The 22,047-nt window shown below is 40.8% G+C and overlaps 1 pseudogene; it reads right to left on the bottom strand.

The window, feature by feature from the left end:
* Positions 1-21,353: 21,353 nt before the first annotated feature.
* Positions 21,354-21,641, bottom strand: LOC101659268 (annotated as a pseudogene).
* Positions 21,642-22,047: the final 406 nt, after the last annotated feature.

Here is a 22,047-nt window from a genome sequence, read left to right as displayed (position 1 = left end):
ACCCTCTCTGTCTTTTCCCCAAGATTGTAGCTAGTGAGTGTGGTATTTACATAATTTCATGTCAACTAGATAAATAGGTCTAGGGGTGGAGTCTAGACCTGACAATCAGATCATAAGCCCAATGATGCCTCCTTGAGTGTGGCCTTCTCATAAGAATTCTGGGAGCTTTCTCTTTTTCAACCTGGAGGTGGGCCACATGCTCTCTCTGCACCACATTCCTACTGTTGAGACACGCAGAGAGCCGGAGGAGCCATGTGGACACCCACACCAGTGCTAATCTTAATGCTTCCACTAACACTGGATCCACAAGACTTTTCACCCACCGGCCTGTGATATTCCTGCAGTCGGCAACATTGCATGTGCTGTGTGAGACTGAAAAGGAATTTATGGACTAGTATGGGACTTAAGGGCTAATAAAGGACTTGATCTGGACTGGGCTAGGATGTTTCCTCAATATGCAATTGCTCTATGCTATAACACACATATGAGTGTCTCTAGTCTACACAGACTAAAAGTCCCGGCCTAACACAGTGGGGCTTCTGAAGTCTTGACCCGTTTTCATTTTTCTTCTCTTCAACTTCGATTAAACAGCAAACACGTTACCCATGTAGTTAATATTAATCTTTTAGCATTGAATAAATTGGGGTGACCTCCTAGAGCCAGTCATCTCAATTTATCTCTAACACTCCCTGCAGAAGAAGAAAAAAAGTGAGAAATTTCCTATGGGGCAGCACAAATCCTTAGCTTTTTACCTTCCCACCCAAGAACAGATTTAGAATATCTATCTTTATGGGCCAATGAGAACAGGGAACATGAGTATGATAAGCTGACACTAAAGAACAAAGTCCAGGCAAGCACTTGAAGTTCTCTTTTTTGCATCTTTAGCTGTGCTATGCTTCCACATTTAAGTATTACCACAAGTGAACTACAAACCAACACAAGTATTAGCTCCCACTTTTTCTGGTACCCCAAAATGTGACTGTTGCAAATTATTCTCTATATGACTCATTTGCTTTATTGGTCATCCATGGGGGCAAGATTTATGAAATTATGTTTCAGAAGCAGAAGGAATAGTGCTTGATTATTTTTCCATATTCATTTCCAAATCATTTCTATTTTGCCAATAAGAGAAATCAATTGCCCTCTCCTATAATTTCCAGGACTTTCTTGATGCCATTCCTTCCTGGGAACACTGAGAGACTAAGCAGTGGAAGTTGGATCAAGTCTCCCTTATAAAAAAGCAACAGCAATTGTTATATCTAATGATATAAGCTTTGTTTAACATTGCCCAGAGTCAAAGAGTCTCCTCTTTGATCTACATAGGTAGTCATAAACTATATAAAATACCTATGCACTGTGGCTTTGCCTTTAAGGCCAAAGAAGAGTGTATCAAATTTGGAAGGGACTTCTTCGAACATGAAAGAGACTTATGGTAGTTGATGTACAGAATAAACGTATCTATTCCTACCCACTTTTGAAGCATGACATTCACCCCAAAAGAGATGAGTGGGGAACTGAAAGAGATCCTTGAGTACCTATGAACCCTGCAGTAACCTTGGTCAACAATGCTTCTGAACTTCCTGTTGGCCTCACTACATTCTGTGGTCATGATGCCATATTATAATATAAAATCCTGGTGGCACAGGATTCACTTACCAAAAGAGTCTTTAAGGATGTTGAGTGTCCATGGTATATAAGAACTATTTTTCTCCTTATTTCTGAAGTCTTCTGGAGTCTTTTTTTAAAAATCACCAAAGAAAACAAAATAGAATTCTCACTGGATGACACTCATCATCAGAATTTTAGGTTCCAATTACCAATTGTATTACAGCACAACCAAACATTTTGTTCCATTCCGTCTGCACCCATTTATCCCAGCAATCCCTGGCTCTTGCTCCCTCCTGTCCCCTAGAAGATAGCTAGAGTCTCTGGAAGCAACATATGATATTTGTTCTAGATTTCAGCAGCCAAGGGAGGACCAAATGGAAAGAAATAATAAAGCATACAAAGTAGGAAAGAGAGGAAAAGGTTAGGGAATGTTGGATAGGAGGTACCTATAAAAATCTCCACCGCTCATCTACTTGTATATTGTGGTTTGCGTGTTGCTAAGATGCTGAAAGTTATGCCCCTGGTGTTTAATATACTAGCAGGGTCAGCCATGGTGTGCAGATCTCATTGAAGCTTCCAAACTCAGACAAAATAGGAAGCAGGATCTGGCAATCTACTTCTGAAAGAGTTGACCAGAGAACACCTTAAAGACAGCAGTGAAACATGAGCAGTGACAGAAAGTGAGACCCTTCAGGTTGGAAGGTAAACAAAATACAGCTGGTGGAAAGTTGCCTCTTCAAAGTAGAGTAGTGGATTTCAATGACATGGATGGAATGAAGCTTTCCGGGCCTTTGCTTAGTGTGGCATGACTCAAAAGGAGAAGAAACGGATGAAAATAGTCATTAATCATCCAGACTTGGAATGTACAAAGTATGAAGCTAGGAAAACTGAAATTCATCAAAAATGAAATAGAGAGCATTAAGATCAATCTCCTAGGTAACAGTGAACTGAAATCGACAGGTATTAGTCATTTTGAATAGGGCAACTACATGGTCCAATATACTGTTAAGACAATTTGAAGAGAAATGCAGTTGTATTTTTTGCCAAAAAGAACATTTCAAAACCTATCCTGAAGTGCTGTTGGTGATGAAATAATATCTATAACTCTACAAGGAAGACCAGTTAATACAATTATGAAATTTATTCACTACCACTGATACCAATGAGGAAGAAATCAATGAATTCTGCTAAGGTGTTCAATCTGAAATTGATCAAGCATACAATCAAGATGTGTTGATAATTCCTCGTGATCAGAATGTGGAAGTTGGAAACAAGAAGAGGTGGCAGATGGAAAAGATGGCCTTAGTGATAGAAACAAGGCCAGAGAGCTCATGACAGGATTTTGCAAGACAATGGTTCATTCCTTGTAAATATTTTCAATGACATAATTAGGAATTACACGTGTGGATCTGGTCAGATGGAAAACTAGGAATCCATCTGTGTGAAACAAGGCTCCTGCTATCAACAGAATACCACTTGAGATATTTCTAAAAATTGGAGGCAACACTATGCCAATAAATTTAGAAGAAAGCTACCCGACCAACTGACTGGAAGAAACCCAAGTTTGTGCCCACTCCAGAGATTCATGCATTCTCTTGGGTTATCTTTCTATGGATAATCCAAGAGAATGCAGGAATTATCAAACAATAGCATTACTAACACACAACTAAAATTTTTCTGAAGATAATTCAAAACTCATTGTAGCAATACACTAGCAAAAATTCAAGCCAGATTCAGAAGAACACATAGAATAAGGGATATTATGGTGGATATCAGATGGATCTTGCCTGAAAGTAGAGAATGCAACAAAGATAGGCACTTGTTTGTTGACTATGCAAAAGCATTCAACTGTGTGGATCATAACAAATTATGGATAACATTGCAAAAAAATGGAAATTCCTAAACACTTAATTGTGTTCATGTGGAACATGTAGATAGGTCAATAGACAGTCATTAAAACAGAACAATGGGGTATTGCATGTTTTAAAATCAGGAAAGGTATGTGTCAGTGTTGTTACTTTCACTGTACCTAGTCAATTAGTATTCTGAGCAAATAATCCAAGAAGCTGGACTATAGGAAGAGTGCAGCACTGAGATTGGTATAAGAATCCTTATCAAACTGCGTTATGCAGATTAGACAATTTGCATGGTGAAAGCAGGACTTGAAGCACTTACTGATGAAAATCAAAGACTACAACATTTGCTATCGGTTACAGCCCTACGAAGAAAACAAAAATCTTTACAACTCGACCAGTCAACAGCATCATGATAAATGGGGAAAAGATGGGAGTTTCCAAAGATTTCATTTTCCTTGGATCCACAATCAACACCTATGGTAGTAGCTGTCAAGAAATCACACAATATATTGCATTGACAAAGCCAAGGTGTTACTTTAAGGACGAAGGTGCACCTGATCCCAGCCATGGCATTTTCAATTACCTGTATGTATATAATAGCTGAACAGTGAGTAGAATGCTAGAGTAGAGAACAACAAAGAAGTACAGCCAGAATGCTGTACTTCCTTAGAAGTGAGGGTGGCAAGACTTTCTCTCATGTACTCTGGACATGTTATCCAGAGGAACTGGTCCCTGAAAAAAGGACATCATGCTTGGAAAAATAGAGGGTCTTTAAAAAAGAACTTAACCCTCAGAAAGCTGATTGACAAATTGGCAGCATGGTAGTGAATAAGATGGTGCAGGCAATGCAGTGTTTTGTTGTGCTGTTGACAGGGCTGCCATGAGTTAGACTGACTGCACAGCATCTAACAACAACCTGGAAAACTAGATGGAAATATTCAGCAGCAAGGTGAAGATGGGGTCAGACATGGGATGCAAATGGGAAGGTTTATTTTGGAACCAACAGCAAAATTTGATAACTATAATCATCAGAATGGATCGGATTACCTATATTATTATATAGAAAGAGTTTGAGCCTGCAGTTAAAGGATCGGGATAGGAAAGAAACGAAAGGGAGAAAGAGGGGAAAAAAGGAAATTGAATGAAGAAAAAACCCAAAAAATCAACATGCAAGAACAGCTCTTTTGAAATGAGCCCATTAATGTAAAACTTGGTGTGTGTGTGTGTGTGTGTGTGTGTGTGTGTGTGTGTAAAGATGACAATAAAAAGCATAGAATTAGATTGCCTAATCCCTCTCAGGATATACTTATGAATGAAAAAAAAGAAAAATTTAATTAATAAGCATAATAAAGCCCTATTTCAGTACAAATTTGTTTAAATCACATATGAAAGTATGGTATATACCTGAGTATATCGGTCAAGGCAGCTAATTATACCACAAAACTGCATTAAAAATGTGCTGAAAAACTCAGGTTCCACCCCAGGACATGGCATCCCTCACTGAACCATGGTGCTGTGGGGGACAGCCCTGGAGACACAGTGTGGGAATCGTGCACAGTCTGGCCCCATCACACTGGGGCAAGGACTGAGGGCATATAGCAGGGCAGCAGGGAGAGCAGAGTGATGAAACCATCGGGGAATACCAAAAATAGACTTTGGAGACAGAGTGTGGCACCCCATCAGACTTGACTGGAAGACACTCAAAGAGGCCAACAAATAGACCGTGAACTATTTATAGGTTTTTTCCATTTTTGTCAGTGGCTTTCTTTTGTTATTGTTATTTTGTTTTTGTTTTTTGTTGTTGTCATTGTTTTGTTGGCTTTGACTTCCTTTTTGTTTTATTTGGTTTTGCCTGGTTTTTGTACTTATTAATTTATCCGCATGTCTATCTAGATAAGATAGGCAGCATAAATAATTCAGAGAAGAAAAGAATGGGACCAATGGTTCAAGGGGGATATGGGAGAAGGGGAGGTGGGAAAAAGGAAGGTGGGGGAACCAACCCAGGGACAAGGGAACCACAAGTGAACTAAAATCAATGGAAGGAAGGTCATAGGATGCCTAGTGGGGCTTAATCAAGGGCAATGTAGCCGTGAGGAATTACTATGAAGGCCAAACATGATGGTGGGACAAGAGGAAAGTAAAAGGAAATAGAGGAAAGAACCAGGAGGCAAAGGACATTTATAGAGACCTAAATGTAAGCATGTGCATATGTATGTCTATATGTTAAGAATTAAGGTTGCAGATCAACATTGGACTTCGACTCAAGTGCTCCCACAACACATGAACACTTTGTTCTAATAATCTGGAATTCTGTGATGTTCATCTTCCCAACAGGATCGCTGAAGACAAAATGGGTGCATAAGCAAATGTGGTGAAGGAAGCTGATGGTGCCCGGCTATCAAAAGATATAGTGTCTTGGGTCCTAAAGATCAAAGTGGATATTAGAAGAGACTCTGAAACTTGCTCTTAATCATAGAGTAGCTAAAGAAAATGGAAGAAAGGATGAAGTCAGGATCTGAATAGAAAATTTCAAAGGGCAGCTCGAGAAGACAAGGCCAAATTTATATTGAAGTATGTAAGGACCTAGAATTAGAAATCCCAAAGGGAAGAACATAGTGAGCATATCTAAAACTGAAAGAACTAAATAAAAACTCATCCCTTGAGTTGCAATTCTGAAAGATTCTATAGGCGAAATGTAGAATGATGCGGGAAGCATCAAGAGAAGATGGAAAGAATACACAGAATCACTGTGCCAAAAAGAACCAGTGCTCATTCCACCATTTCAGGAGGTAGCATATGAGCAAGAACCCATGGTGTTGAAGTAGAAGTTCAAACTTGTTCCAGGAATTAATGGAATACTTCATTAAAATGTTTCAGCAAACTGATGTAGCATCAGAAGCTTTCGAGCATCTGTGCCAGGAACTTTAGAAGACAGCTCCTTGGCCAACTGACTGGAAGCGACCCATATTTGTGCCCATTCAAAAGAAAGGGGGCATAACAGAATGTTCAAACTATAGAACATTATTATTGACACTGCAGACAAGTAAACTTTTGCTTAAGATTATCCAACAATTGTCGCAGCAGTACATGGTTGACAGGGAACTGCCAGAAGTTCAGGCCAGATTCTGAAGAGGATGTGGATCAAGGGATATCATTGTTAATGTCAGATGGATTTTGGCTCAAAGCAGAGAGACCAGCACGATGTTTCCTTGTGTTTCATTGACTCTGAAAAGGCATTCAAAGGTGTGGATTATAATAAACTCTGGATAGCCCTGAGAAGAATGGGAATTCCAGAACCCTTCGTTGTGCTCCCCAGGAACTTGTACATGGATCAAGAGACAGTTGTGCAAACAGAACAAGGGAATGCTGCACGGTTTAAAATCGGGAAAGGTGTGTTAGGGTGGTATCCTCACCTCATACTTGTTCAGTCTGTACGCTGAGCAAATCACCAGAGAAGCTGGGTTACGTGAAGAAGAATACAGCATCCGGATTGCAGAAAGGCTTATTAACAACCTGTGATATGTTGAGAACACAAGCCTGCTGCTGAAAGTGAGGACTTGAATCACTTGCTGATTAAGATCAAGGATTGCAGCCCTCAGTATGAATTACGACTCGATTTAAAGAAAACCAAAATCCTCACCACAGGACCAATAGGTAACACTATGATAAGTGGAGAAAAGATCGAAGTTGTCAAGGAATTTTGTCTTGCTTGGATCCGCAATCAATGCTCCTGAAAGCGGCAGTCAAGAGATCAAAGACATATTGCATTAGGTAAATCAGCTGACGAGACTTCTTCAGACTATTGAAGAGCAAGGATGTTACTTTGAGGATTAAGGCACCCCTGACCCAAGCCATGGTATTCTCCATTGTATCTTATGCCTGTGAACCTTGGACATTGAATAAGAAAGACCATAGAAGACACATTTTAATTGTGGTGCTGGAGAAGAATATTGAATAGTATTAAAGGACAAACTGATCTGTATTGGAAGAAGTAAGGCCAGAGAGCTCCTTAGAGGCTAGGGTGGCAAAACTCCGTCTCACATAATTTTGACATATTGTCGGGAGAGACCAGTCTCTGGAGAAGGACATCCTGTTGGGTAAAGCGGACGGGCGCTGAAAGAGGATGGCCCTCAGTAAAATGTACTGATGCAGTGGCTGCATCCATGGGCTCAGGCCTAGGAACAATGGTGAGGATGAGCAGGACTATGCACTGTTTATTTCTGTTGGGCACAGGGTCCCTATGGAAAGAAACCAACTTAATGGCACCTAACAAAAGTCACCACGACCCTGTTTCATTTCACACGTAACCTACTCCTGGAGCTCTCTCTTCTTCTACATGTTCAAATGAAGCACACTTCTTATGCCAACTCGTATGCATTTTGGCACCTTAAATATTCACTCTTCTTTGAATGTTTCTGTTTGAGAAAAGCCTCCTTTTATTGTCTTTGAAAGAATAAAGAATTATTTATTTACCTATATCAACATTACATTTTGCTATTCAGTCATTTCTATGTATCATTGCTTTGTATATTTCATTACATTATTTTATGTTGTCTTCTCAAGCTGCCCTTTGAAATTTTCTGTTCAACTCTTTTACTTTGTCATTCTTTTTTCAATTGGCCTTAGCTACTCTATGAGCAAGATCAAGTTTCAGAGTCTTCTGACACTTTTTAATGTCTTCTTTCTTTTGTGTCTTTTTAATGACTTTTTGCTCTATTCGTGTATAATGTTCTTGATGTCAGCCCACAGCTCCTCGGGTGTTCTGTCATTAATATTCAATGAATCCAATTTGCTCTTGAAATTCAGATGGGATAAACTCAAGGTTGTATTTTGGATTTTGTGGACTTGTTTCCATTGTCTTCAGCTTCATCCTGAAATGAATAATTGATGGTCTGTTCTTCAGTTGGCCCATGGCCTTATTTTGGCTACTGATACTGATTTTCTTTGTTACCTTTTTCCACAGATGTAGTCGATTTGATTTCTGTGTATTCCATCTGAGAAGTCCATGTATATAGTGATACCATTTGTGGTGTCAAAAAAAAAAGTACTTTGGGAACAACTAAGGAATTAAAACCAATATCTAGGAGTGTGTAGAGATCCTGTGGATATTAGAACAACACCAATCTAATTGAGAGGAAGCACTAAAAGGTAGAAGAAGGGGGAACATGATGGTGGGACAGGAGGAGGCAAAAGGAAACAGAGGAAGGCTCTAGGAAGCAAAGCTATAGATAGAGGTATTAGCAGAGATGTATACTTATGTAAACACACTAATCCATAAAAATAGAGGTACTGGCCTATGAACTTATATTTATAAGGCAATACACTGAGGCTGCGGATGGACCTTGGGCCTCTGCTCATTCCCTCCCTCAATACAAGAAAACTTTTTTCTAACATCATGGAATTTTGTGATGTCAACACACACACACACACACACCATCGCTGAAGACAAAATGCGCACATAAGCAAATGTGGTAAAGACAGCACATGGTGCCCGGCTAATAAAAGATATAACATCTGGGGTGGTAAAGGCTTGGAGTTAAACAAGAAGGCATCCAACATTGAAGCAATAACTCCACATGGAAGAAGTATACCAGCCTGTGCGATCATGAGGTGTCATCCGGACTGGGTAACAGGCATCAGAAGATTCATAACAGAAAACAAGCAAACAAACAAAAATGTGTTGGTGAGATTGAGGGGATCCGAAGCAGAGACTCAAAGCCTATCTGTAGACAATAGAACATCTCCCCACTGAGGGGTCCCAGGGAAAGGATGAGTCAACCAGGGTGCAATATGCCTCTGGTAATATACCTCTGGTTCCTTGAGGCTTCCTCACCCCCCCACTATCATGACCCCAGTGCTGCTTCCCACTCTGGACTGGACTGGAACATGTACATAGATATAAGCAATAGATCACAGAATCCAGGAACAGGAATGGGAATAGTAATGCGAAAAGGGTAGGGGGAAGGTGGAGAGATGGGGAGGAAGGGAGTACCGATCTCAATGAGTGGCACATAACCACACACACCCCTCCAGGCGGAAGAACAAAAGAAACCAGAGGGGAAGGGAGACAGCGGTCGGTGTGAGATATGAAAATAAAAACAATCTATAATCTATCAAGGGGCCACAGGGGGTGGGGGAGGGAGGTAAAAAAAGAGGAGCTGAACCCAAGGGCTCAATAGAAAATAAAGTTCTAGGAAAGAACTATGGCAATACAGGTACAAATATGTCTGATACAATTGATGTATGGATTGTAACAAAAGTTGTAAGAGAACACAATAAAATGATCTTTAAAAAAAGTATTTTTATAGTGAAAATGAAGAATAAATTCTGCATGTCTGAAACTGAAAAAACTAAAGTAAAAATTCAAGCCTCAAATTTCAGTCTTTAACAATTCTATGGGCAAAATAAAAGAAGATGGAACTAATACACAGGTGCACTGTACCAAAAAGAACAAGTTGATATTCAATTATTTTGAGAAGTAGCATTTGAGCAAGAACCACTGGTACTGGAGAAAGAAGTCCAAGTAGGACTGAAGGCATTGGCCAAAAAGAAGGCTCTCGGAATTAACAGATTACCAACTGAAATGTTTCAAAAAGCCTATGAAGCACTGAAAGCACTCACTCAGTTTTGCCAAGAAAATGAGAAGGCTGCTTACTTGGCTAATGCCTGGGAAACTCCAAATTTGTACCCATTCCAAAGAAAGGGACACAACAGAATGCCCAACTTATAGAACCATATCATTACTGCCACATGCAAGTAAACTCTTACAGAATATCAGTCAACAGTGGTTGCAGCAGTACATTGACTGGGAGCTTCCTGAAATTCAGGGCATCTTCAAAAGAGATCATGAACAAGGGATACCATTGCTGTATCACACAGAGCTTACCTGATGCACAGTTCCAGAAGATGTTTTCTTGTGTTTTACTTTGTAATGGCCTTTGACTGTGTGGATCATAACAAACTATGTATAACTGAGAAGAATGAGAATTCCAGAACACGTCATTGTGCCCGTGTGGAACTTATTTACGGATCAAGAGGTGGTTGTGTAAAAAGAACAGAAACATACTGCATGGTTTAAGATCAGGAAAGGTGTGTGCCAGCGTTGCATCCTCTCGCCATATTTGTTCATCTGTATGCCGAGTCCATTTCATCGGAGAAGCTGGGTTCTATGAGGAAAAATGAGGCACAAGGATTGCAGGAAGGCTTATTAACCTGTGATATGTAGACAACACAACCTTGCCTGCTGAAAGTAAGGAGGACTTGAATCACTTGCTGATTAAGATCAAGGATTGAAGCCCTCAGTGTGGATTACAACTCATTATAAATAAGACCCAAATCCTCATAATTGGACCAATAGGCAGCATCATAATAAATGGAAAAAAGATCGAAGTTGTCAAGGATTATGTCTTGCTTGGATCCACAGTAAGTACTCATGAAAGCAACAGTCAAGCAATCAAACAGCATTCTTGCTTTGGGTAAATCTGCTGCGTAAGACCTCTGTAAAGTGACTAAAAGCAAGGATGTTACTAAGGTGTGCCACACCCAAGCCATGATATATTCAATCCTCTCATATGTATGTGAAAGTTGAGTATTGAATAAGGAAGACCAAAGAAGAATGGATGCATTTGAACTGGTGAATATTGACAGTGAACCCCATAAGGACAAACAAATCTGTCATGGAAGTATAGCCATAATGCTCCTTAGAGCAAGGTGACAAGACTTCTCATCTCCTGTGCTTTGGACATGTTATCGGGAGAGACCCCTCCCTGGAAAAGGACATCATACTTGGTAAAGTAGAGTCAGTGAAAAAGGAAGACCCTCTCTTTCCATGGATCGACGCAGAAGCTGCAACAATGGACTCAGAATCAGAACAGTTGTGAGGACGGTGCAGGACTGTGGGGCGGGGGTGCCCAGCAGAGGCTATTTTCTTCTGTTGTACATAGATAGAGTGACCATGAGTCAGGACAGACTCGCTAGCACTTGTCTTCGTCTGGGTAGACTAGAGAAACAAATCCATAGACACTCGTGTGTATAAGAATGACTTTATATACAAGAGCAATTGAATATTGAGAAAGCATCCCAGCCCGGTCCAGATCAAGGCCATAAATCCAATATTAACCCATATGTCCGATACCAATCTATAAGGTCCTCTTCAGACTCACAAAACACATGCAATGACACCAAATGCAGAACGATCACAGGCCAGTGAGTAGAAAGTCTTTGGATCCAGTGGCATTGTAAGAATCTCACCGCTGGCAGGGGTCTCTACGTGGCTTCTCCAGCTCCAGAGGTAGTTGCATCAGGGTAGGCCCATGTGGCTTCTTCAGCTCCCAGGGTGTAGCACCATGTGTCTTGTCAGTAAAGTATCTCCAAGGGAGTGAGCAGAGAGAGAGATAGTGTCTCCCACCTCCAAGAAGGAAAACAAGATTTCCCAGAAGTACAAGGAGAAGGCCATGCCCACACAGAGGCCTCATTGGCTATGATCCGATTGACAGACAAGACTCCACCCCTTCACTCATAATCCTCTCAAATTGGCACCAGATTATGTAACTACCACAGGACTTAAAAACAATAATTTATCAATGTAGTAATTAAATATCAAGCAAATATCTCGGCCGAGTCCAGATCAAGTCCAGAAGTCTGATACTAGTCCATAAATCCCTCTTCAGACTCACGGCACATGCAATGCGCGGGAAGATCACAGGCTGGTGGGTGCGAAGTCTTGTGGATCCAATGGTAGTGAAAGCAACACAGGGCTCTGGCAGTTCTCAGCATGATCCTCAACAGGAAGGTGAAAACAGACAGGGGTTGGGGGGGAAGTCCTTAACCCTCCTTATGAGAAGGCCAGCCTACAGGAAGGTACCATCAGGCTGTGACCTGATGGACAAGCTAGACCCCACCGTACACTTTGTTTATCAAGTTAACATCAAATTATGTAACTATTGCAAACATCTTCATATTCTAAGTGATTTGGCATTTATCTTTAAATATATAATTTGAATTATAGAACTATAGTCACTAAGAAATTGGGGGCTATTAAACTGTACTTTAATGATAGTAATCTTTAATTAACAATTATCCCTTAGAGAGTTCCAAGATCAGGTTCCCCAAAGAAAACATCATAAAAATAACTGAAGAACATCGCCACAGGGGACAACACACCCACATGTTCCATGGCAACCAGCTTTGACTGAGGTCAAAAGCAAGATTTAACAAATTGTTTCAATTACATGGTAAGGACAAGCATATGATCTGTTGAATGCTTCATATGTTTCTCTTCTGCAATGAGTGAGATCATCGTTTTCATTTATACTAGAAAGATCCAGGTGAAATTGGCTTTTATCAAGAATAAAATCAAAGCTTTTAGATTTCCCAAACAATTCTAAATAGTGACCAAGAGTTAAGTTAAGGTACACTCAACTGATATTTAATTCAGTAGATTACCAGCATAGTTGGAGAAAAAAAATTGATGGTTTGGCTTTGTTTCCGATTAGTGAGATTGAAAAAAAATAGGTTACACTTCAGTCTCAACTGTGCAATGAACAGTCCACTGTTGAAAAATAAATTGGTTTGATTAAAGATTTGATAAAATATACTGTTATGGCTCAACCTTAAGTCTTAGAAATAAAGAAGTGGTCCACGGTTTGATGTAAATGCCTGAAAAATACAAGTCAATCTTGGCAAGTAGAATTCTCCTTACAAGCGAGGCTAGAGGGAATCCATCTTGCTAACTTTAGATTGACCAGGAAAGACGTGTCTGAAGAGAATGATCTGATGTTTTTTCAACAAAAATGAGAGAAACTCTGTAAAAGATGGATTGACATAATAGCTGCAACAATGGACTGAATCATAGCAAGTGAGCACAGCACAGGGTTGGTCAATCTTTTGTTCTATTAAACATGCAATCACCATGTGTCAGAGCCTAGGCAACGGCAAAATACAATAACAATGAACAATCTAGTTTAGAAGACTGTTCCTTCTGCCGAACAAGGTGGTTCGGATTTTTTGTTCTCTAAAAAAAGACTTGCTGTACTGTTAGATAATAAAAAGAAGTTTTCCATGCTGGCCCTCTGAATTTGCTTTTTAGAAAAGATGTGAGTGGAAAGGAGTGACAGTGAGTGGATGAACCTATCTGCCTTCAAGACATCTCCAAGCATAGCTTGCTGGGTATGCTGGCTAGAGAAAGAAGAACTTTGGACAGAAAGGGCAAGGCAATGTAGAAGATGGGAGATACTCAGTCAGATGGCTCCTGTCATACAATTGGCAGAGTTCAAGACTCCATGACAGGGTGAAACTTGAACTATTCCGCGGAGCCAGTTTAATAAATAAGCCAGCATGTAGATATCAGCCATTCAAACATGCAGAAATTTTTGTTGATAATTTTGCTGAAACTGTAGGATATACCACTAAATTCAACATGCAGGACTGCTTTGGGTAAGATCGTCTATCTGCTCTGAAGATCCTAGGTTAGAGAAATGTACAGCACATTTCTAATTCTTGAGCCTTGGGTTTTTTTGTTTTGTTTCTGTTTTTGGTTTTTCGGAGGGTTTTATTTTGCTTCTTTTCCCCTTGCTTTAATTGTGCAGAAAGAAACGCAACATAAGCAATGTAAAAATCAAGTCTTGCTAGTTAAATATAAGAACACGGAGCAAAATATCTGAGAAAGGTTACACCTCTTTAAAGATGCAAATTGATAAAGGAGCTCAATATCAAAACACCAGAGCGCTGTTAATTTTTAAAAAGGTGCAAATTGCTAATCTTACTTAAGGCTTTTTTTTTCCCTTTTGGAATTACTTATTAAACATCCCAGCATGAAAACAAATTTTAAACAAAATGCACGCTTAAAAATGGAGGACAAAGGGCTAAACATGGAGTGTACTGCAACCCTCCGCTTCTTTGTGAACTTGCTCATTTCAACAAGAATTAATAAAAGTTTGGAGACTTTATATTCTTTACCCCAGGGTCAATGTCCACATTTGTTTCATCAGTAATCTATTGCCCCTATAATGCTGCATCACAAATAGTCATTAAACCTCAGTGGTACATAATAAACATATATTTAGTTCATCGGTCTGGGAGTTCAGCTGATATTGATGAGCCTTGACTGATCTGGCCTGGCCTGACCCATGTACATAGAGTTAGCGATGAACGCACCGGAAGTATCTAAGTATCTATGGTTTTGACTGCACTTATGCGTATATTGGAACCAGTTGTGTGTGATCGATGCACTGTAACTGGGATGGCAGGTTGGCTGCACTGTGCTCCATGTGCTTCGTCCTCCAGCGGGCTAGGCCAGCATGTTCTCATGATCTTAACAGAGAAGTAGCAGTTAAATAGGAACATGCAAGCATTCTTTTCAAACATTTTCACGTTCAAATTACTGTTTTATCTTGGTTTCTATTTGAAACTAGTTTGTGTCTTACAAAAAACTTGAATTCAGTTTCAAGTTTACTTTTGCTCTGTTTATAATCACCCAGACCAATGTTTAGATCTGATAGATAAGGAAAATGGGGAGTTTTTTAGGTTGTGACCACTCTCTTTACTTTTTAACTTAAAATGTTTCCCTTTTATTGGTGGCATATAATGTATGCAAAGAAAAGCATATTATACAGGATTGCATAGCCCATTGCCTCCACACCGTAAGAGTATCCCGATAGACTCTCCGCCTCCTCTTCCTCTCCCTCTTCCTCGTCCTCCATTTTCTTTCCCCCTTTCCTTCCCTCTCTGCCCTTTCCCTGCTTCCTAGCCCCAGCCTCATCACTGTCTTCAAAATCTCCCCTTCTTGTCTCTCGCTGTTGTTGTTTTCCTTTATAGCAGTGGTGTCATGAAATATTTGTCCTTGTGTGATTGACTACGTAACTTTGCTGAGCAGAATGCCTTCCGATTCTGTCCACTTCATGAGGAAAGTTAACACTTCTTTTGTTGACAGTTCTTTTGTTGTCAGCCCACAAAAGCAGAATGTAACCACCCTACCTCTCATCCTATGCAACTGATAGGTCAGATGCCAAGACGAATGATACTTCATATGTCAAGAGAATGGCAAAATAACTTAAAAGTGTATTGCTCACACAAGGAACTTGTAAGGCAGAGTAGGCACAAATGAATCTCATTAGCAAGACAGCAGAAGGGTTTGCCAGGTAGTCTACAGTGTTCCCACTTCCCACCAGTGTCAAGAGTTCAGGCTTCCTTGTATAACGTGCCAAATGGTATTGGGTAAGGGAAATATGAAAGTCGAGATATTTTCAACAGTCAGTGATCAAAATGTGAGTCAGAATCTTTATTACAACATTCCAATGGCCAAGAAAAATTCATGACCAAGCTCGGTAGCAAAGGGCAGAGAAATCAATGCCAGTAGAGGAATTAGAAAGTAGTATGGCAAAGATGCATGAAGTCAGGAAGGGACTACTAATGCCATTAATCTAATTAATGCACCAAATGAAGACAGAGACTATCTTCATTCGGCGCATTGATTAGAGACTCGGGCCTCAAACATTATTGTCTCGGGAACAATTTCTGGATCTGATGACGTAAGGGGCTTCCATCAAAGACAAGGGGTACGGGCAGAGGAATGGTGACTCTGTAGAGTCTTGTGTTGCATGTGATCCTCCAGAAAGGAAAAAGAATTCTGGGATCTCAGAAAATAATATGTAAAAAGAAATCCGGAATCTCAGAAAACTTCAACTAAATCTGGGAGCTTGGAAATGAGGTATGTGAACATGTGGTTGAATCCATATTGGATGTCTGTCTATTTCCAAGCGTGATATTAGGTCCTGTGCTAATCCACGGCAATTATCCCTTAGTAAATCCTCCTTGGAAAGAAGAATATAACCTGGCCATAAATCTCCATGTAATTTATCGCAGTGGGACATCTCCTTCCACTACCCTACTCTTTTAATTTGAGGACTATGAAGTAATTTCAACTGTGGTCTAAATAAGGGCAACAAGAAGGAAAACCTGCTACTCTTCAGAGTTCCCTCAAGGTCCCCAATATAATAATTTCATATAAAGATAATGCCATTTAAGTTATCCACCATTCAGAATATTCTCTTTCCCCCATCCAGCAAACATCTATAGGACATTTAATTTATAGGATGACTAGGTAAAGCGCTCTTTAGGTTTCTCTTCAACTGGTTCCTAATATGCACACACACACACACACACACACACACACACACACTGCCTTTCAGCATAGTACACCACTTAGCATCATCTGCCCCAGTCTGGAGTGTGGAACCATTGGTTATCTTCAGAGCTGGCCAGACAAGACACCCCAAATCAAACAAAGGCAAGAAAACACACATCTTATTGCCAAAATTCAGAACACTTTCTCAGAGAAGCTTAATAGAAACTTCATATTTCAGATTCTCTAAGTAAATATCCCACTGGAAAATAGTAATTCCTCTATGTGATGTTTAAAAAGCATAAACCTAAATGTTTCATGTACTATTCATTCTTTCTCACCTCTTCCAGGCACAGTCAATAATTTCAGGCCTCTGCATTCTCATGATATTTTCTGCCTCTTTCACTGAAGATCCTACTGTATAGTATCATAATTGCCTGGAGTTAAATTATGAGCTCCTTGAACACAGGTACCATCTGGCTCTTCTTTGTATCTCTCCACAGCCAGCCTTTAGCCCAGTGTCTGTTACCTACCACATCTAATAAACGAATGAGTGAATGCATCGCTACTTCCTTATAGACCTCACACTTCCCACACTTCAGCATAGTGGTATTCCTATAGTGGGCAGTGGAGCCTACTAAATATGTAGCTCTTTATCGGCAGTGGCTAGGGACAAACTTCTCAGATACACAATCTAAAAAAAAAAAGAAAGAAAGAAACATCAAACAGACACATGGAGCAAAGACAGAGATACTGGAAGTAATAGATTGAGAACAGTTTGGGTGGACAAGTGGACAAGAAGAAAGAAAAGCCCAGCAAGGTAAGACGCAGAGAGCAAAGGAAAGCTATACCAAGAGGCGAGAGATGAGAAAGCACTGTTTGTAGGGGGTACACAGGGGAAAGGAAGGAGGAGAACTAATAAAAACCAATTAGAAGGAAAGTGAAAAGACTTATTCAAGGAGTATGGTGTTAAAAAGTAAATGAAGTGGAAAATTTTTAAGTGTTAAACTCTATCCAAAAACAGAATAAGGGGAAATTTTCACACAGTGAAACTTCAAACAAGTGAAGAAAAGGCATAACAAGTCTTTTGCTTGTGTTTAGATGGCACGAAATACTAAATCATAATTAAAGCACTTTACCAACACTAATTAAGGTAGGTAGGTCAATATTATTGGTCTGTGTTTTAAGGAAAAACAGCCCTCGGAGCTAGAAAGATTAGGTGCCTCAACAGGATCACACATGAGCCTGTTTCTCAAAAAAAGAATGATGTAGGTTGTGTTGCACAGAGACAGACTTAGGCAAAGAAAGAAAATGCTATGAGAAACAGCCCAGGGCAGAAGAAAATATGCATGTAAATGAGCAAAGATTGTGCTGTTGTCGTTAGGTCCTGTCAGGTCGGTTCCGACTCATAGCGACCCTACGTACACAGGGGACGAAACACCGTCCGATCCTGCACCAGCCTCACAAGTGGTCTTATAGTTGAGCCCATTGTTGCAATCACTGTGCCAAGCTCCCTCGGAGAGAGACGGTCTGCCTCCTTTTGCCTGCCTCTGACTGGTCTCTCCTGAGATCACGTTAAAAGTAAGTGAGCATTCTGCCTGTACTTCTTCAGACAGCTTTGTTGGTTCCTTTAGCAACCCAATAGTACTTTCAACATTCTTCACCAGTACCATAATTCAAATCCTTTGAGTTTTCTATGATCTTCCTTATTCAAATGTCCAACTCTCACATGCATGCAAGGCGACTGAAAATCCCATGACTTGGGTCAGATACCCCTTAGTCACAGCCTTGCTTTCTAACACTTGAAAGAGGGCTTGTGCAGCAGATTTACCCAGGGCAATGGTCATTGGACCTCTTGACTGCTGCTTCCACGAGTATTGATTGTGGGTCCAAGTCAGACAAAAAGCCTGGACAACTTCAATAGTTTCTCTGTCTATCATGATTGTACTTATTGATTCAGTTGTGAGGATTTTTATTTTATGTAGGCATGTATAAATTTATAAGTAGATTCCCCTCAACATACACAAGGTCGTTGTCCTATTACCCAGTGTCTAGTAAGCTTTGTCCTAGACTGACCGAGGGTCTGTCACATGAAAGAGAGATAGTTACACTTGGCAGCAAACTACAAGCTCATTCAATCTCTGGATTTAGAGGTAGGGCCAGATCCAAGGATATCCCAAAAGAGTGGTTTAGCAGGTTCAGAAGGAGCCCTCGTGGTATAGTGGTTATGTGTTGCTCTACAATCCGCATAATGAGCAGTTCGAAATCACCAGTCACTCTTTGGGAGACAGAGGGGGCTTTCTACAGTCTTGGAAACCCACAGGGGACTCTCTATGAGTCACATCGACTCAATGGCAATGAGGGAGCAGGTTCAGAAATCCAACACTGGAGCAAATTGATATTAATTCAACACTGTCTCTCCTTGCCCCCGTACTTCCTGCAGTTGTGCCCACAGTACACAGGTAAGGCTTTCCAGAAATTTACCTGGCCTCCAACGGATATCTGAGTTCTCTGGTCCCCCAAATGTACTTCTTTAACAGCTATCATCACTAGATTGTGATCATTTACAAGTGGATTTCCCTACTAGACTAGGAACACCTTGAGGTCAGGTGTTTATAAACAGCACCTGTCAAGATTCCCAACTTGTAGTAAATTGTAAATTAAGTGAAAGAATAGATGAGCAAACAATTTAGAGATGATGCTTAATCTTTAAACAAAGCCCCCAAGGGTTTGTGACAATGCTCTGGGCACCTGGCAACAATTTGAATTATTAACCGCTAGATGGCACTATTTTAATTAGGTAGTAAAGCCCTTACCCTGCAGCCTTACTATCCTATACAGGTATGTAAATTAAGTATTCCAAAATAGAATTTTTGAACCCTGAAAGTTATTTTAAATTCCCACAATAATTTATTCCTGATTTTTCCAAATCAAACATTTTTGATAAATTCCTTCCATTCATTCATGGTAATGAATTCTCATGTATGTGTCTTCCAGACAACATTTGCCTTTTTTTAAAATAATCATTGTATTAGGGGCTCATACAACTCATCACAATCTGTACATACGTCATCTGTGTCCAGCACTTTAGTACATATGTTGACTTCATCATTCTTACGACACCCACTTTCCACTTGAGCCCCTGGTGTCAGCTCATTTTTCCCCCACCCTCCCCTTCTCTCCCCCCAACCCCCGATCATTTATAATTTATTATTATTTTATCATATCTTACCCCATCCCACATCTCCCTCACCCCCTTCTCCGCTGTCCATCCCTCAGGGAGGAGGCCACATGTAGACCTTGTCCTCTGTTCCCCCTTTCTCCCTCACCTTCCCTCCACCCTCCCACCATCGGCACTCTCTCCACTGGTCCTGGGTGGTTCATCTGTCCTGGGTTCACCATATTTCCAGTTCCTATCTCCTCTGGTCCAGCCATATATGTAAGGCAGAATTGGGATCACAGTAGTGGGGTAGAAGAAGCATTTAAGCATCAGAGGAATATTTGCATTTTGATAGATGATTCTATGTCATTGGCTCCGTGATACATACTGGGGCATGGTGGTTGACTCATGTGGATACACTTGCCCATCTGAACATACAACACAGACTTTCACTCACAAGCAGGGACACCCTCAGTATTGGTCCACTCATTAGAATTCCTTGAAACCTGCAATAATGATACTGGCCTTCCTATCCCCTTGTAAGCTGACTGTCAGACATCTCAGAAAAATAGACTATTGAAAGCAGCATGGTGCGTCCATAAACAAATGTGAATAGAAATATCATATGACTCAGCAAGCTCTCTGCTCAGGATATGGCTCAAAGAAATAGAAAAGCAAAACCCAAACAGATGCCCGTCCATTGCAGACCATTTGCTTGTATGTCCAGTCCCTGGGCCGGGATTCTAAGTGTTCCTCGCCGCCTCCAGTCGGTTTCAAATTAGAGCAACCCTTTGTCCAGTGACCTGATTCTGTGCTCTCTTCACAGAGGGGATTGCGCTTGAACCCATCTTTGCAGCCACTGTGTAAATCCATCTTGTGAAGGGTCTTCCTCTTTTCGCTGCCTCACTACTGTACCGAGCCTCAAGCACGTCACTGGTCTCTCCAGAAGATATGCATGGCTCCCATCCTTGCCTCTAAGTAGCATTCTTTAAACAAGATGCTTGACTTGAAGGGAAAACTCTCTAAGCTTCATTTCTTAGAGAGTCATTTACTCCTGCCTAAAGACAGATTGCCCTGCTCCGATTGCCACATGCTAGCTACGATCAAAAAAGGGTATAACATTGCCCTTGGTTTAACAATGATAAAGGATAAACATGGACGTTCTCTCATCAAACAAGGTATGCAAGGACTTTTTTATGTCTTTTCTGTTGTTGTTGTTGCTGTTGTAACAGTGAGAGCAAATAACTTCCTGAAGTAGAAAGAGAAGAGCTGAACGATTGTGCCACTAATGCGGAAGGGGTGTTTTCACAGAGTCGGCTTTCCCCATCCCATGTCTGCCGGGGGTCGATCAAAAGGTATCATTGTCTGTTTAGTGAAAAACAACGTAAGCCAATGGGGGGCATACAGTATGCTTGTGCACATGCTGGGGGCATACAGTATGCTTGTGCACATGCGCCAGTGACTTGATGTACAAGAAAGGAGTGGGAAGGAGAAATGAAAGAATAGAGGAAACTGTACCGTAGTCGTCAGGATGTGGAGGAACCACACTGCCGTTTTCTAACGTGGGTCGGTAGGAACAGAGATGTGGAGGAATGCAGCAGGCTCCCTTTCAGAAGATGCCTCCAGTCTGCTGCAGGAACACATCCATTGTGTCTTCATCCCCCGCGCCCACCTGGGCAGGTGTGTGTGTTTCCTTGATTGGCTGCCCATCAAATCGGAATCTGATCTACCTCAGTGACAAGCCCTATGCTTCACAATAGGCTTTCATTGGATTACGAAGTGGCATCTGCGTCTTAATCTTAAAGTGCACCACAGAGCCATCCTGCCCCACCACCTTCAACTTAATATGATTCGGCTTGTTCTCAGTCTTGACTCCTTCCTTGGGGTTCTCGTCTGCCAGTCAAGGGCTGGAGTCTCCTCCGCTGCTGCTTCACAAAAGAGGTCCCAGGTTTGCACCAAAGGAGGGGGCAGGGGTGGAGGGAGGAAGGTTCTCAGTAGCATTCTGACAGTACTTCTTCCAAGACCGATTGGTTGGTTCTTTTGGCAGTCTATGATACTTTGAATATTCTTCACCAACACCATAATTCAAAAGTGGAGGTACTCTTTAGGTCTTCCTTATTCCATGACCGACATGTATACTCATATGAGCACATGGAAAATACCATGGCTAGAGTCAGGCACCTTAGTCCACAAAATAACATCTTCGCCTTTCAACACTTTAAGAGGTCTTATACAGCAAGAAGATTTCTTAGTCAATGTGTCCTTTGATCTCGACTGCCGCTTCCATGAGCATTCATTATGGA

This window comes from Echinops telfairi, unplaced genomic scaffold (genome assembly GCF_000313985.2).
Source record: "Echinops telfairi isolate 266 unplaced genomic scaffold, ASM31398v2 ScPeMD7_443;HRSCAF=831, whole genome shotgun sequence".
NCBI lineage: Eukaryota > Metazoa > Chordata > Mammalia > Afrosoricida > Tenrecidae > Echinops > Echinops telfairi.
This window is presented reverse-complemented; position numbering and strand designations above follow the sequence as displayed.